The 13,452-nt window shown below is 40.6% G+C and overlaps 1 pseudogene; it reads right to left on the bottom strand.

Annotated features, from left to right (window-relative positions):
- Nucleotides 1-3,999: 3,999 nt before the first annotated feature.
- LOC126337152 (5S ribosomal RNA) lies at nucleotides 4,000-4,117 on the bottom strand (annotated as a pseudogene).
- Nucleotides 4,118-13,452: the final 9,335 nt, after the last annotated feature.

Genomic DNA, 13,452 nt, shown 5'->3' on the forward strand with positions numbered 1-13,452 from the left:
AAACAAAAATCAGTCAGACACAGGTAAAAAGTATCAAAAATTCAGTGCACTGTGTAATACTGTAAAGATATTCAAAATCTGCAACAAACAGAAAAGTAAAAATAATAATATTAACTATCAAAACTATATTTTGATGAGCACTAAAGCTAACAAAATGATATTACAGATCAATTAAAATTAAAATTTTGTTTGCTTGTATTTAGAGGAAAAAATGAATAAGAACATAAGAAAGGAGTCACAGACGAAATTAAATATGTACAAAGCAAATGGAGCACTGCCCTTGTTGTAATGGTTCCATTAGTATAAGTAAGAGTATGTATAATATCACAATATTTTTATACATGATCATAAACTCTTTATTGTGATATAAAAACGAGTGATGAAATGAATGATTCTATAGTTTTTGTAAAGTTGCATGAATGTCAGGCAGATCTACTTCGTGGATATCTGATTACAGACATATCGGAAACGATTTTATTGCTTCTTTAGTTGTGTTAACTGACAATTCTTTTCCAAATAATCAAAATATCCACGGGTGTACTGCCGGTCTACAGTGTCCAACGGGCACATGTTTGATCGCCGAAATATTGTGCCCGTTGGACACTGTAGACCGGCAGTACACCCGTGGATATTTTGATTATCAAATACGCCGGGAGAAGCTCAAGAATCACATCAATTCTTTGCCACTTCCTTATAAACTAATAAGTATATACTATAAAGGCTGTTACATGGTAACAGAATGACTGAAAACAAATTTGGAATCTTAGCCACCAAATTTAGTGTGTTTATTACAACTATCAGATCATGATTTGAAAAAATAACTTCTGTTACTATTGCAGTTTTCACAAATGAGGTATGTTGAGTCAGACTGTCTTTTAAAAAAAAGTTAATATCTTTTCCTTTGTGAATAGCATGCATTGTTTCTAAGTGCCTGAGAAGTTTGGTTGGAGTCAAATACTTCTTTGCGAGTTTTGTTTGATATAAAACACACACTGCAACGGAAGCATCTGACTCAGTACACGTGACTCCAAATTTTAAACAGGTTTCACTGTACTTCCACTTAAGTCTGTTTATATGGAACACATGTTCTTTAATATTATCTTTTGAACAAATCCCAGTTTCCCATCAAAGTTCCTCTCTTTAGCCATGAATCCATGGATAATATATAAATTCTGTAAAAAGAAAACCGGTTTTGTTGAAATGCCTCCTTTATGCTTTAAATAATACATTTACAAAAGTACATAGGTCTAGAAGTGTTAGTGCTGAAATGAGGTTTGGCTTCAAGCAAGTGGAGAAAGAACTTGTCTGCTGCATGATGTATGAATGTGAGAAAGGAATGGAGCTATATTTGTCTTTCATTGGTGACTGTTCAGGCATGCACCAGTCCAAGCAACTGAGGTATAAATTACAAATGAAAGTAACAAAATTTCATGAAAACCCATCTCAGAGATGTGAACAAAGTCAGTGGAGAATCAAAAAGAGGATCACCTTGTAATCTACCCCTCCCTCACATCATTTGTTGAATGTCACTGTCTTTATGGTTAACTCATTTAGAAGCTTTGAGATGAGTAACATTTACAATAGAATTTTTACTTATCTTCTTTTCTCATACTTGGCTCCCGTTCTTCACGTCTAGGGGCTGATTCTTGAAGCTGAAATTTTTGACATTATAGATTCTCTCAATTGACATAATAAGTTTGAAGTAAGCCCATGCTGTATTTTTTGTTTTCACGCAAATTTTATTCTGTCACATTTTTCTATATCACACTGTCTTGAATTTCCACATTAACAAAGCTGAAATAACATTGTTATTCTAAAATATAAAAACACATGCAATCACATCAGAGGCATGCTCACTACTACTTCAGTCTGCAGTAATAAGTCATTGTTCCAAAGGATTTACAAATTCTCTTGACAAATGAATTTCTATTAATTTCTTTTATTATTTTCTAAACGAATCCAGAAATAAACGTAATAAACAGAACTAAATTTCATAATTAGTAATATAAATTTTAAGTGTGTCAAATATTTTGTAATTTCAAATGCTTCTAAAAGAAAATAATTTCAACTGTACATTCAGAGCTAGCACATATCAACGAAAATAAAGTAATTTCTTTTTATAGATTTTATCTTGAATTATGACACATTGTGTACAAAATCATATGAATTTTTTTAGAGAAACATTGAGACAATATGGAGCTGTTTAAAAAGTCAAAAATGTTTCTGGCAACGACTATTTCTGTTAAGGAAAAGGAATGTTAGAGGAGGATGTCCCTTTACAATCTGACTTTGTTCATCTTGATGAATTTATACAGGTGCCTTCACGATCAGCACCTCAGCGATGAACAGTGATAAAATATTATGTATAAATGTGTTATTTACAAAGTCATACTCCAAACAATAAACTGTCCAGCTGGCTGCATATTGCATTTCAGTAAAGTATTTGGTGCTTTATTTTTTTCTGGCTCCTGTTAACCATAATTCACTTTTTCTCCCAAAATTCATGCGGTTTGACCTATGGGTAGAAATTTTAGTACCAATTACATTGTTTAAATAAAGGCAGACAGCAAAATTTAATGCACTGGATATCGTATAGAGTCCAAGTGTAGGTGGGTATAATTCAAGCTGCCAAATCTGGTTCTAACATATCATCACATGTTCCACTGACTTTCACAGTACAATTTCAAGCAAATGAAGATTAATTAATATTAGGTAATGGAAGATGTTATGTTCTGTTTCTCTGCATTGGCAGACCAGCTACCAGTTAATTTCCATTGTCATTTATTCAGAGTGATAAGGCTGTGGAGTGCCATGTTTTAACTGTGTAGTTTGACAATTATCTTGAGCAAAGCAAAGTCTCCCATACCCAACTAACATCTCATGTCATCGTTCTAAATGATAAAAAATGATTGAAGTGTCTCCTGATGGCATGTATGAATTAAAGCAAAAGTGTATGTAGCGAACATACGTGCATGCTGACCATCCTACTACATATATAAAAGAGAAATAAAATATGAAAGAAAAATTATTACTGCCACACCAACATTAATTTATTTTAGTTCAGATGAGTTAATCAGCATCTACCAATCACATGCAGAGCACCAGAGCTCAGATTAATAATGAGAATGCAGGGATTACATTAATTTTAATAGATAAAACAATACATTCTTACTTGTGAACTATGTATTATTTCTGCAGGTTAGTTGCATCCAAAATTTGGATGCCTGTGTGCTGAACACTTAAGAAGTATTTCATTAATGTATTTTGATCATATTTATGAAGAATGTATAAGCAGTACTGCCAAAAGTATTGTGTAGCCAGAGTAGCCAGCTCTTTGCAGTGCAGAATGCTGGAAACAAAGGAAAGAGAGCCTAAGTAATTACAATAACTGTTGAATGTGCTGAAGGTGTGGTGAAATGACTTTCCACTATCTTCAATGCATGCCAACAATACAATTGCACCATACAAATCTCATGGGATTCATGAAAGTGCTTTACAGAGGCATTTTTGTTTAAATGTGGTGCTTGTTTGTGGTAATTATTTTGAAATGGGTTATTAAGAGGCTGCTGTTGTTACTCAACGAGTAGAAGAGGGATGACATTTTCAACATCTGTTTAATGTGGGGCCTGCAGGCAGAATGTAACCACACCATCAGATTGAGTAGTTTGGCAGTTGTTCCAACTATGATTACTTTCAACATCTGTCATCTGTTAATAAGAGGAAGGGACTAAATTAATGGTGGCAGCACAATAGAAACTATTTTTGTGAAGAATGTAAACTGGAAGAACTAAACTCCTCCTGAACAGGCTATGAAGGCCCAACAGTACCGACCGGCCGCTGTGTCATCCTCAGCCTACAGGCGTCACTAGATGCGGATATGGAGGGGCGTGTGGTAAGCACACCGCTCTCCTGGACGTATGTCAGTTTCTGAGACGGGAGCCACTACTTCTCAATCAAGTAGCTCCTCAGTTGCCTCACAAGGGCTGAGTGCACCCTGCTTGCCAACAGCACTCGGTAGACCAGATGGTCACCCATCCAAGTGCTAGCCCAACCTGACAGTGCTTAACTTCGGTGATCTGATGGGAACTGGTGTTACCACTGCGGCAAGGCCATTGGTAAACTGGAAGAAATGCCTAATATTTGTTGGTAATCATGTGCACATGAAGTTATGTGGTGCCAGCAGTGGTTGGTTTTGAAATTTGTATCCGCTAAATTATTGCTGGCAAAATGTTGAAAAAAAGTTCATATAAATTAATCGTTTTTTGTGGAGCCCTTGTTCACTTTCCGGAGAATATGGAGCATAGTTTGGGAAAGCCTGCTTTATGTTAAGGATCTGCAGTTTTATTTGAATCAGGAAACAGGATTAGTCCTATTTGTGGATTATACAAGCACTGTCATGAAGATGAGCAAAAAAGTGCGAACAGAGAAAATAGTAAATAATTGCTTTGTGAAAGTAACTAACTGGTTTTGCCAAAATGGGCTAGCTTTAAACTTTGAAAAAACAGCTCAGCCAGTTCTGTACTATCAAAAATGCCCCATATCCTGTTAACCTAAACCAACAAGAAATAACAAACAAGTAATAAAATTCTAAGTGTTTTGGAGTCCATATTGATGAAAATTTGAAGTGGAAAAACTTTACAGTAGAGTTCCAAAAAAATTAGGGTTCGGCTACATTTTCCATACGAATAATTAAAAACTTTGGGAATATAGAAGTCAGTACGTTAACATTTCTTGCATATTTCCATTTACTGAATTCTTACAGGATAATATTGTCGGGTGACTCCTCACTTACACAAAAAATGTTCATTGCACAAAAGAAAATAATTCAAATTTTGTGCAGAGTTCACACATGAATGTATATGTCTTTCAAATATGTGGGTTTGACACACACATGTTTGCAGGTACCTCTCCGAGCAGCTGTATACATCAATCACAGCTTCAGAGTACATTTGTCCACGTATAAAATTTATCAAAAATCCTTCAGATTTGAGAATAAGAGGTACAATATTCACAAGTACAACACTAGAAGGAAAACTGATCTTCATTGCACTTTAGTGAATCTTTCATTGGTCCAAAACAGGTGCAATATGCAGATATAAAACTGACACTCTACCACACAGATAAAATTTCAGGCAGATAGCAGAAGGGGTTTCAAATTTAAATTAAAAATGTTTCCTGTTAGCAACTACTTCTGAACTGTAGAGGAATTCTTGAACAGATGTAATTAGTCTTTTTTACAATAAAAACACACAATCTCAGTGACCAGCATAAACCATATAAATACTTTTTCATATATTGTATAATTTATATATCTTTTTTTCACTTGACACATTTCACATCATGTCATTTATTGTGAATATGATTTATGGCACAATTAACTCACTGTAAGCAGCATTAAGCTTACTGATACTTCTATGGCAAAAATGCTCATTGAATGCTTGTCTGTCTAAATTTTGAATGTGTTCAGAACTTTCAGTATTATTCTTGCCCCTATCTGCATTTGTAGACTCGCCAAGAAATTTTATCCGTGAATAGCAGTAAACACTGGGTCTGTAAAAATTAGGCATCCATTTTTGTTCTTAATATTGTTCGTTAATGAATAAGGGAGTCATAAATGGCAATGTCTTTTGACAGTAGAATATAACTTATTAAAATAGGTTTACAAAGCAGTACAGATATATAAAGCCATTAAGGATTAAAAAAATTGCCTTTTCTGAATTTTTATGAGACACACAGAATTAAGCAGCTTACTTCTCATATACAGTATACTACCAAACTGGAGAACAGCATCTATATTTTTATATCATCAGCTTCAGTTTTTACTTGAGTGGTGTAAACGGGAGGGAAGATGCATGATGGACTCTGCATAGAGAAAGATTTTTAAGCATAGTTAGTGTGCTCCCACACCACATGTTCCAGCTGCTCTCTCCGCATACAGGTGACAAAGCTGACGTATGCTTGACAAGGGACACTTTCTATTTATGATTATCTCAAGAAGTTTATATACACAGAATTTCATGACTGTCCCATGTTAGTAAAATATTTGTGGTCATTTCATGTGTCGTCCATGTGAAACAGTATAATCTTAAAATCTCCAATTATGCACGAACACAAGGACAACATATACAATAAAGGGCGTGTGCAAACAATACTTACACAACATTACTATTGACTACTGTATCATGATCATATGGTACACTGCCTCTTGCTATATGTGTCACCCACCAGACATCTTCTTACATGTACGCTTCTGCAGAAAAGCTAATAGATTGCTCAAAGCAGTGCACAGTTCATGTGGCACATCATCTTTTGTACTATCTCAGTACAGTGCGTCTGGCTTTCGGACTACTGTTTACTATAAACTAGGTGAGTATGGTCCAGATGACACTGTAGATACCTTAGTCGACTCTGGCGAAAATATTGTCAGTGTTGCTGCGCCACTCAAGAAGAGATCCAACTGACCTAGTTCACAGCACCACCACCAGCAGAGGGCGCTGTCCCCCCCCCCCCCCCCCCCCCCCCCTCTAACCTCCCGTGACGTAATCCAAGATAGTGGTCTGCGGAAAAATGGCAGGAAAAAGACTTCCTCTGTGTCTACCTGCTTGACTTGGAAGGAGGGACGTAATTGTTTACTGTGTTCAACGAATGAGATGTCTGTGCTGGAGGAGTATATTAGTTGTAGCCATGCAGGTGAGGACTGTGTCAATAACAATCCTCTTTGGTAAAGACGAATAGTTTCGTAAAATAATGAATATGTTGCAGGATAGGGCTAAGTTATGCTTTGCAACTCATACTGATAAATGCGTTCTGTAACCGGAGATCATTCGATAAAAGTTCAGTCTGTCTGTCTTCTGAAGTGCAAGAGGCAACACGTTGATCTACTTCGGTGCGTGGCCTCTTCCAAAGGGCGCGGAGACTCAAGGCACGGCCATGGGGTAGCCGCAGCACTTCCTGTCACGTTGGAAATACCCGTGGCCCTCTTCCTCCATCCCATTCCCGACGCATGGATACCGTGCTTCAGGAACTATTACATCTGGTGTTTTGGAATATTGTCGCATACATAACTTGAAGTTGTCACAAGAACTGAATGTACCACTTCACAAAGAGAGGGAGAGGGAGAGAGAGAGAGTGAGAGAGAGAGAGAGTTGCAGATAACACGAGAATATTTAAAAAATTACACCTTTTATTCCGAGTAATACCAACACCGCCACACGTGAACACGGACTCCAGATCGTGACACACTCGGGAAATCGTCCCTGAGACACTTTGGTCGCTTTTGTGGGAAATACCCTTGTCTTAGAGCACAAGCTGCTTCAGGAGTTACTAGATCCAATAGAATCTCTCTCTAAACATACTTTCAAAAATATTGCCGCACAGTAGTTGCTTCAATTTTGCGATGCATACTGCCACACTTGAATACAAACTCTAAAGGAAGATCGCGGTACTCTTGTGAAACCTCTCAGACTTCCTCCACTACTCTGGAATATTTGTGTACGTCTCAATACATTTGCATATGTCGCTTTAAACAATTTCTTTCAAATACACTCGCACACAAAACACTGCACTGACTTTCCAGGTGCACAAGGAACGGATATACATTACGACAAAATACACTAGGAAAAAAATACATCGCTAAAATAAATGAGCGCAAATACACCACGTCGAAACTCTGAAGACGATCCTTCAAGACGTAAAAAATATTGTTAAATACACTATCACAGAACATGAGGCACGATCGTAACTGGGGTACTCGCAAAGCGACAGTGCATCCGTCGCGGCCGCAGCTCGCCACAGAGTGACGTGCAGACCGGAAGCGGGTTTTTCTCCGGCAGTATCCATGAGCGCATGAAAACCGTAGCCATTCACACCAACCCCAACTTGTCCTGCTTGCCCAGAGCAGCGTTCATCTGCTAGTATGGTAGAATGCCGCACTCTTACTGGCTACTGAAAATACTGTTCAGGACTTCCCATCAACCGCTCGTCTTTATTGGTTTCCGCCAAACCGGTGATTTTTTAAACACTTTCCCTCTCTACACTTGGTCTCATTCAATCATCGTCATTTCGTCAGAAGAAGAGGGGCAATGTGAACTACTACGTAACTAAGTAATTTAAGTATATGGTTGTTGCTGTTGTGGTCTTCAGTGCTGAGACTGGTTTGATGCAGCTCTCCATGCTACTCTATCCTGTGCAAGCTTCTTCATCTCCCAGTACCTACTGCAACCTACATCCTTCTGAATCTGCTTAGTGTATTCATCTCTTGGTCTCCCTCTACGATTTTTACCCTCCACACTGCCCTCCAATACTAAGTTGGTGATCCCTTGATGCCTCAGAACATGTCCCACCAACCGATCCCTTCTTCTGGTCAAGTTGTGCCACAAACTTCTCTTCTCCCCAATCCTATTCAATACTTCCTCATTAGTTATGTGATGTACCCATCTAATCTTCAGCATTCTTCTGTAGCACCACATTTCGAAAGCTTCTATTCTCTTCTTGTCCAAACTATTTATCGTCCATGTTTCACTTCCATACATGGCTACACTCCATACAAATACTTTCAGAAATGACTACCTGACACTTAAATCTATACTCGATGTCAACAAATTTCTCTTCTTCAGAAACGCTTTCCTTGCCATTGCCAGTCTACATTTTATATCCTCTCTACTTCGACCATCATCAGTTATTTTGCTCCCCAAATAGCAAAACTCCTTTACAACTTAGAGTGTCTCATTTCCTAATCTAATTCCCTCAGCAGCACCAGACTTAATTCGACTACATTCCATTATTCTCGTTTTGCTTTTGTTGATGTTCATCTTATATCCTTCTTCAAGACACTATCCATTCCATTCAACTGCTCTTCCAAGTCCTTTGCTGTCTCTGACAGAATTACGATGTCATCGGCGAACCTCAAAGTTTTTATTTCTTCTCCATGGATTTTAATACCCACCCCGAATTTTTCTTTTGTTTCCTTTACTGCTTGCTCAATATACAGATTGAATAACATCGGGGAGAGGCTACAACCCTGTCTTACTCCCTTCCCAACCACTCAACCACTGGTTCCCTTTCATGTCCCTCGACTCTTATAACTGCCATCTGGTTTCTGTACAAATTGTAAATAGCCTTTCGCTCCCTGTATTTTACCCCTGCCACCTTTAGAATTTCAAAGAGAGTATTCCAGTCAACATTGTTAAAAGCTTTCTCTAAGTCTACAATTGCTAGAAACGAAGGTTTGCCTTTCCTTAATCTTTCTTCTAAGATGAGTCGTAAGGTCAGTATTGCCTCACGTGTTCCAACATTTCTACGGAATCCAAACTAATCTTCCCCGAGGTCGGCTTCTACTAGTTTTTCCATTCGTCTGTAAAGAATTCTGTTAGTATTTTGCAGCTGTGACTTATTAAACTGATAGTTGGGTAATTTTCACATCTGTCAACACCTGCTTTCTTTGGGATTGGAATTATTATATTCTTCTTGAAGTCTGAGGGTATTTCCCCAGTTTCATACATCTTATTCACCAGATGGTAGAGTTTTGTCAGGACTGGCTCTCCCAAGGCCGTCAGTAGTTCCAATGGAATGTTATCTACTCCAGGGGCCTTGTTTCGACACAGGTCTTTCAGTGCTCTGTCAAACTCTTCACGCAGTATCGTATCTCCCATTTCATCTTCATCCACATCCTCTTCCCTTTCCATAATATTGTCCTCAAGTACATCGCCCTTGTATAGACCCCCTATATACTCCTTCCACCTTTCTGCTTTCCCTTCTTTGCTTAGAACTGGGTTTCCATCTGAGCTCTTGATGATCATACAAGTGGTTCTCTTATCTCCATCTGCTGCCTTCACTACTTCATCCCTCAAAGCTACCCATTCTTCTTCTACTGTATTTGTTTCCCCCATTCATGTCAATTGTTCCTTTACGCTCTCCTCTGTTCCTTTCAGTTTATCCAGGTGATATCTCCTTAAGTTCCCTACTTTTTGCAGTTTCTTTAGTTCAGGTCATAACCAATAGATTGTGGTCAGAGTCCACAACTGCCCCTGGAAATGTCCTACAATTTAAAATCTGATTCCTAAATCTCTGTCTTAGCATTATATAATCTATCTGATTCCTTTTAGTATCTCCAGGGTTCTTCCATGTATACAACCTTCTTTCATCGTTCTTAAACCAAGTATTAGCTATGATTAAGTTGTGCTCTGTGCAAAATTCTACCAGACAGCTTCCTCTTTCATTTCTTAGCCCCAATCCATATTCACCTACTACGTTTCCTTCTCTCCCTTTTCCTACTGCCGAATTTCAGTCATCCATGACTATTAAATTTTCATCACCCTTTACTATCTGAATAATTTCTCTTATTTCATCATACATTTCTTCAATTTCTTCGTCATCTGCAGAGCCAGTTGGCATATAAACTTGTACTACTGTAGTAGGCGTGGGCTTCGTATCCTTCTTGGCCACAATAATTCGTTCACTATGCTGTTTGTAGTAGCTTACCCGCATTCCTATTTTCCTATTCATTATTAAACCTACTAATGCATTACCCCCATTTGATTTTGTGTTTATAACCCTGTAGTCACCTGACCAGAAGTCTTGTTCCTCCTGCCACCGAACTTCACTAATTCCCATTATATCTAACTTTAACCTATCCATTTCCCTTTTTAAATTTTCTAACCTACCTGCCCGATTAAGGGATCTGACATTCCACGCTCCGATCCGTAGAATGCCAGTTTTTTTCTGCTGATAACGACATCCTCTTGTGTAGTCCCCGCCCTGAGATCCGAATGGGGGACTATTTCGCCTCCGAAATACACTCCTGGAAATGGAAAAAAGAACACATTGACACCGGTGTGTCAGACCCACCATACTTGCTCCGGACACTGCGAGAGGGCTGTACAAGCAATGATCACACGCACGGCACAGCGGACACACCAGGAACCGCGGTGTTGGCTGTCGAATGGCGCTAGCTGCGCAGCATTTGTGCACCGCCGCCGTCAGTGTCAGCCAGTTTGCCGTGGCATAAGGAGCTCCATCGCAGTCATTAACACTGGTAGCATGCCGCGACAGCGTGGACGTGAACCGTATGTGCAGTTGACGGACTTTGAGCGAGGGCGTATAGTGGGCATGCGGGAGGCCGGGTGGACGTACCGCCGTATTGCTCAACACGTGGGGCGTGAGGTCTCCACAGTACATCGATGTTGTCGCCAGTGGTCGGCGGAAGGTGCACGTGCCCGTCGACCTGGGACCGGACCGCAGCGACGCACGGATGCACGCCAAGACCGTAGGATCTTACGCAGTGCCGTAGGGGACCGCACCGCCACTTCCCTTCAAATTAGGGTCACTGTTGCTCCTGGGGTATCGGAGAGGACCATTCGCAACCGTCTCCATGAAGCTGGGCTACGGTCCCGCACACCGTTAGGCCGTCTTCCGCTCACGCCCCAACATCGTGCAGCCCGCCTCCAGTGGTGTCGCGACAGGCGTGAATGGAGGGACGAATGGAGACGTGTCGTCTTCAGCGATGAGAGTCGCTTCTGCCTTGGTGCCAATGATGGTCGTATGCGTGTTTGGCGCCGTGCAGGTGAGCGCCACAATCAGGACTGCATACGACCGAGCCACACTGGGCCAACACCCGGCATCATGGTGTGGGGAGCGATCTCCTACACTGGCCGTACACCTCTAGTGATCGTCGAGGGGACACTGAATAGTGCACGGTACATCCAAACCGTCATCGAACCCATCGTTCTACCATTCCTAGACCGGCAAGGGAACTTGCTGTTCCAACAGGACAATGCACGTCCACATGTATCCCGTGCCACCCAACGTGCTCTAGAAGGTGTAAGTCAACTACCCTGGCCAGCAAGATCTCCGGATCTGTCCCCCATTGAGCATGTTTGGGACTGGATGAAGCGTCGTCTCACGCGGTCTGCACGTCCAGCACGAACGCTGGTCCAGCTGAGGCGCCAGGTGGAAATGGCATGGCAAGCCGTTCCACAGGACTACATCCAGCATCTCTACGATCGTCTCCATGGGAGAATAGCGGCCTGCATTGCTGCGAATGGTGGATATACACTGTACCAGTGCCGACATTGTGCATGCTCTGTTGCCTGTGACTATGTGCCTGTGGTTCTGTCAGTGTGATCATGTGATGTATCTGACCCCAGGAATGTGTCAATAAAGTTTCCCCTTCCTGGGACAATGAATTCACGGTGTTCTTATTTCAATTTCCAGGAGTGTATTTTACCCAAGAGGACGCCATCATCATTTAATCATACAGTAAAGCTGCATGCCCTCGGGAAAAATTACGGCCGTAGTTTCCCCTTGCTTTCAGCCTTTCGCAGTACCAGCACAGCAAGGCCGTTTTGGTTATTGTTACAAGGCTAGATCAGTCAATCATCCATACTGTTGCCCCTGCAACCACTGAAAATGTTGCTGCCCCTCTTCAGGAACCACACGTTTGTTTGGCCTCTCAACAGATACCCCTCCGTTGTGGTTGCACCTACGGTAGGGCTATCTGTATCGTTGAGGCACGCAAGCCTCCCCACCAACCGCAAGGTCCATTGTTCATGGGGGGAGGAGTATATGGTTACCGTGTTTAAAGCTGGAAAAAAATTGTGATAAAAAGTTCTCGTCGGTAACTCAGTTTCTCTTCCTTGTTTTACAGCGCAACTCCAGGACTTTATCCTGGATTGTGAGGGTAGATGGAAGAAAGAGGGTGGGCCGCAGCAAACTCCTCCTGATGAGGAAAGCCAGCGCCTAGAACTGGCTCATGAGAATAAAAAAAAAAAATTATATTAGCAGCGTAATTTGTTTTTTTCTGTATCGATGGTTTATTTCTTGTTCTTGTTATATATAGCTCACATGTTGGAAATCAGAAGGATTTGGAGACGCTGCTGGAGGCTAGAAAAATACATAAGCCACCTGCTGTGGAACCGTCTCCAGTAGTAGCGAATACATGGCGCCAACAATCGCATTAGTTTTTAGAAAAAGAGGGAAATATCCATGTAGCAGCAGCAGTAGTAGTAGTAGCCGTAGCTATATTAATATCGTCGTATTACAGCGACAGTTTTAGCAGTGCTGGACGGCCTATATAAAGAGCTGGAGGCAATCTGGCATTTGCAACAGTCTCCAGCGCGTAAAGAGATGGCAGAGGAACCCCTTAAGTTTTTTAAAAAAAATTTCTAGTTTCTTTTGTTTGTATCTGTAGTAGTATAAGTTTTTTTCTCTAATAAGTATGTATATTTGTATGTAAGTCTTACTGCTGTTGTCGGCCGGGGTTCGAATCCTGCATCGGCCATGGATGTGTGTGGTGTCCTTAGGTTAGCTAGGTTTAAGTAGTTCTAAGTCCTAGGGGACTGATGACCTCAGGAGTTAAGTCCCATAGTGCTCAGAGCCATTTGAACCATTTTTTTCTTACTGCTGTTGCAGGTGAGATGAATCAGGACCATATCGATTCTGACGAGGATGAAATAC

The sequence above is a fragment of the Schistocerca gregaria genome, chromosome 2 (assembly GCF_023897955.1).
Source record: "Schistocerca gregaria isolate iqSchGreg1 chromosome 2, iqSchGreg1.2, whole genome shotgun sequence".
NCBI classification, from domain to species: Eukaryota; Metazoa; Arthropoda; class Insecta; order Orthoptera; family Acrididae; genus Schistocerca; species Schistocerca gregaria.